The sequence below is a fragment of the Austrofundulus limnaeus genome, unplaced genomic scaffold (genome assembly GCF_001266775.1).
Source record: "Austrofundulus limnaeus strain Quisiro unplaced genomic scaffold, Austrofundulus_limnaeus-1.0 Scaffold486, whole genome shotgun sequence".
In the NCBI taxonomy this organism is placed as follows: domain Eukaryota; kingdom Metazoa; phylum Chordata; class Actinopteri; order Cyprinodontiformes; family Rivulidae; genus Austrofundulus; species Austrofundulus limnaeus.
Window position 1 is genome coordinate 285,854 of NW_013952888.1, and position 4,990 is coordinate 290,843.

The window sequence follows — 4,990 nt, forward strand, 5'->3', positions numbered from 1 at the left end:
ATATTATAGTAAGTGAAGCATGCAAGGTGCTGTAATACTAGGCTACATATTGATGGTGTAACAGGTTCTTTGAACTTGCCAGCCTACTTTCAGCTGTGTTTCACAGCTTGTTTATAGAAGCGTGCTGGCGGACAGAATTAGGAAATGACGTCATGTTTCCATCCACAGTTGGCTGGAAGAGGTTTGAAGGGGGCGGTGGCCCGATGGCTCTGGAACAGTCGTGCAGGCTGCTAGAGAAGGAGTCGTGTTTTCTCTTTTCTGGGATCAAGGCGGAACAGGTATAGTGTTTTTATTTTATTTTGATTTTTTTTTTTTTTGTCATTTCTCACAGAAGCAGTGAGTTGGGTTTATCGAGAGACGAATATTGTAGATGTTTTCTCACTTTTGCCAGCTTTTATGTTAACACTTTCATTTCAAGAGACCGATGTAATCGTTTTCTAGCTAAAACGTAAATTAGTTGATGACAAAATTGTCCTCCTGCTACAACAACGTGCTCAAGTTTGTAAACAAACGCGTCTCTGTTCATCCTAAGTTTACAGTTTTTGAAATGTTGATTCGGAGTTTGAGCGCTCGCCTACAAAACCAGTTATCCAACGTTACTTTGCCTCATATTTACCGGCAGGGGGGTTTAGATAAATATGACTCGTTTGCAGCAGTTTGAGCAGAAAGCAGGCAGCAGAGAGCTCGCAGCCCGCCCCCATGCTCTTTTTCTGCGCAAGCCAGTAAAACCAGTACAACCTGCTTTGTAGTGAACTTGACGTTTTTACGCAACTCAAACCATGGTCATTATAAATATTCATGCAAATATCCCAGTTTTTTTTTAAAGATAGATGTGCTCATTCATTTAGAATCAAATTTTGGGTTCAAGTAGATTTATGCAAGTTCAGCAGTTAGACCCTAATTTAACCAGAAACCATTTAAACCACTGGCTTCTCATGGCCAGACAGACAGCAGCTCAAAACAGCAAATGTGTGTGTGCTGTTCTTGTTTAAAATTGGATAAAAAAAAAAACTGGCAACAAGTTGTCTATGTCTTTTCCATGAGATAACAACACAATTATTGCAGTGATTTCCATGCTGGGACTGTTGTTTGTTAATATGGACAAGATGAATGAACCAATTGCCGTTTATTTTAATATAGCCTAGAAATAAAGATCCCACTTCAGTCACTTGCAGTTTGGCTTGAAGTAATTCTTAATTTTGCAGCTGTAAGACACAGCTGACGACTGCAGTTGTATCTGTCCAAAAGATTTATTTGTTTACTTTTTGAACCTTAACACTCAAAACAGGCTCCTCTGTCAAAGACTTTGTACTGGAGGGAGTCGGAGTTGTTGCATTCAGGAACACATGTCTCCTTGTGAAAGATAGAGACGTTGTTGGAGACAGATTATATATGAATATATTGTTTTTGTGTTTAATTGCTCCAACCCCACACTTATTTGGTGCATGTTGAATCTAAACAGTTCATCTTTAATAGTAGCCTATTTATGAGATGATAATAACCCCCCAAGGTGTGTGTTGGGAAACGGATGTTTTACCGTCAACACTCATTTGAACTGTTGTTTTAACACTAGGACAGGAAAATTGTATGAGAATCTGACTCCATCTCTAGAGTGGTCCTTTCTGATGATGCAATAAAAATAGGTGGAGTCAGATCCTGAAGATGATAATGAAATGAAGTGAATGACTTGAATGACTTCCTGAACTGCGGGGCTGAATGCATGGAGAGAGAATGAAACATGGTCCAGCCCAGCGCTGTTGTATTGTAGAACTCTTTTCACATTCAACCATTCAAATATTGGTGCATTTTTAATCTGGTTACGAACATGTATTAAGGTAAACAAACACACGTAATTCTCCTATTTTCTTTCAAAGGAATGCATGTTGCCCACCACCTTTTGTGCCAAAATGTTAGTGTAAGATCATCTTATGTTAAAAACTGATGCTCAGATTATTTATTGATGACTGCTGCAGTACAAATTTTAGTAAGATGCAGTGAGGTTCATCACTGGTCAGGCACCAACTTATTCACCCTTTGATTGGTAAAAATAAATGAATTGTTACACATTTCATACCAGTATTCTTGACACCCACAAACTGTAGCTCACTTGATGCAAATCTAATTAAAACAGTGTTGTCATATCCTGCATTTACTCATAAATGAAATCCATGCACTGGCCATAATTTCCCATCGAACATTGTCAAAAATGTAAAAAGGGCAGACAAAGCAGAAAAGCGGTTTCTTGCATGATATCTACAGTCACATTTCATTTGAAAATATCTCTGTTCGAGCTGTGGTGTGGGTCTTCTTTGCAAAGGGTATCTGCAGGCTTTAGCAAGTCAACTTTGACTTTTTAAGACCTTTTTAATGACACCTTGAATGAAAGATAAGACTAAAAATGACTATGCATATGGTTGGGGGCTCTTGCTGTATTACAAGCATATACCAAGCATATACCTGTATACCAAGCATTGCAYGTGTGTCACTCAGTGAAACACATTCAAGTTTAGTTTTTGTCTGATTATGAACATAAAATGATATTCGGTCCTCTGTGCTTTAATAGTATGGAGGACCGAAACTGCAAATAACATGGGCTGCCTTTCATGGGTCACCTCCTCTACTATTGCTCAGGAGATAGGAAGGAGCAGGATTTATGTGCAGATCTACTGTGCATGCTTGTGCTGCCTCAGTTTAGCTTAAAGTTTAGATTAAAACAAAGGCAAGAAGGAAGGGGAGAAAAAAAAACAGCTGCCTTTGTTTTAAACTAAACCTCTCCTAACTGCACATCATTGGTTTGATGTACATAAAAATGGCTGAATATTGTAGCCATTTTTGTGTGACTGTCCATTGTTAAGTATTGGTGTTTGTATAAAACTAAAGTACAATTTTTTAGAGCAGATTATTTTTTCTGCTGAAGGGGGATGTAGGATGGATAGGAATACTTTATTTCTTCTGAAAGAAGATGGAACATGTACCTCTGTAAAGAAAGTATGAGTGTTTACAAAGGGGAAAAATACCTTTTTTACAGCTTAGTAGCTATTCTAAAAACATGTACAATAGGTTGCCTTCAGGCCCAGGCCTCCCTTGAAAAAGAGATCTGAGATCTCAACGGGACTTGCCTGGGTAAATAAAGGGAAATATTCTAGATCCACCTTCACTGCTTTCCTGATTAGGAATACGGTTATTTGTTCTTCCACCATTTGTTTTCTCCGACGTGTTTGAGAGGCCAATGCCATAGGATCRTCTGTGAAAAGAGTAATCTGGCAGGAGAACCCTTTTTCAGTTTGACCAGGGGAACACAGGAGAGCTGAGTGGTGAGGGTGTTTGGTGTGTGGAGTGAAATAAAGTTAGGAATGATTTGTGTGTACCAGACACAATATGTTGCCCATGCAAGTTGATGGAACACATCGATTTGGCTCGCATCCTTCTCTTCTGTCAGTGTTTCCCCTGCCAGTATCCAAAGAAGGTGACCCTCCCTCGTAACTTAATCGCCTGCTCCACTATAAAGATGTAATAAATTAACAAAGGCACACTAAGTTCTGAAAATTTAAAGTGACATTACCCCCAACGCCATGCTTGACGAAAAAATAGGCAGATTAAAAAAAAAGTCCTACATCCACACCAATCAGATTAACCAACAAATGTTGATAACTTTTGTGTACCGGGTTGTGAAGAAGCTTTGACCCAAATTTGAAATCAGTACACTCATATTCAAAGACGAAATAGCATTTGGCGTGAAAAGGAGAAAAACTGAAGTCATTCAAAATGGCCCACTTCCTGTAGGTTTTACAATATAGTGCCAAGAGACATTTTAGTTTGTACTGGACTGTTGAACCTACGTATCAAATTTTACATGTGTATGTTAAAGTTATAAGAGGGGCGGATATTCAGAGGGCGCTATAGAGCCAGTTTGCACCAAACATATCTGGATCTCTGTGCTTTCAAACATGTCTATTCAATTCAATTTATTTATATAGTTCCATGCCACAACAAAGGTCATCTCAGGRCWCTGTACAAAAAAACAATCAATCTAAAGAAGCTAGCTGATTGCGTTGAATCTTCACTTCGTCACAGTCTCTCATCCAGAGGAAGCTCATTTTCAACAGTGGAAAGGAAAAACTGCCTTTCAACAGGTAGTAGTGATGGGACGAACAACAATGGTGCATCAGCACTGTGCCGAGCACACAAGAGTGAAACCCCGTATCGGTGCATGTATCGCTTTAAGAAAAAAAGTCATGTGACCGATACAGAAAGTGTGTCATTTGGATGTGCCGCGCCAAAGTGTGTTTATAAGGAAACAAACCGTATCGATATGTTGTTGATTTGTTGGATGGAGTTTTGCTGTTGCTGTTGGATTTTTGCCCTCACCTTGTTCCACTGACTTCATGGATCGTTCCAAGAAGTTTTCCCCAGTGTGGAATAATTTTGATCTTGTGGCGCCAAATACTAATAATATAATAATACTGATGATGATGATGATGATAAAAATAAATAAATAAACAAACACAAACAAAGATTTATTTCTAAAATACAGGTCCTCAAAAAATTAGCATATTGTGATAAAGTTCATTATTTTGTGTAATGTACAGATAAACATTAAACTTTCATATATTTTAGATTCATTGCACACCAACTGAAGTAGTTCAAGCCTTTTATTGTTTTAAATTGATGATTTTGGCAAAAAAAGTAAAGAAAAACCAAAAATCCCTATCTCAAAAAATTAGCATATTTCATCCGACCAATAAAAGAAAAATGTTTTTAATACAAAAAAGTCAACCTTCAAAYAATTATGTTCAGTTATGCACTCAATACTTGGTGGGGAATCATATTGCAGAAATGTCTGCTTCAATGCGGCGTGGCATGGAGGCAATCAGCCTGTGGCACTGCTGAGGTGTTATGGAGGTCCAGGATGCTTCGATAGTGGCCTTAAGCTCATCCAGAGTGTTGGGTCTTGGGTCATAAGCTCATCCAGAGTGTTGGGTCTTGTGTC

General features: G+C 38.5%; 1 protein-coding gene across 1 annotated transcript in view; it reads left to right on the plus strand.

Annotated features, from left to right (window-relative positions):
- Positions 1–189: 189 nt before the first annotated feature.
- cpt1a2b (carnitine palmitoyltransferase 1A2b) overlaps positions 190–4,990 on the plus strand; it is a gene marked incomplete at its 3' end in the record, with an annotated part of 41,679 nt that continues 36,878 nt past the window's right edge. Inside the window, 1 exon segment of the mRNA XM_014025592.1 lies at positions 190–278.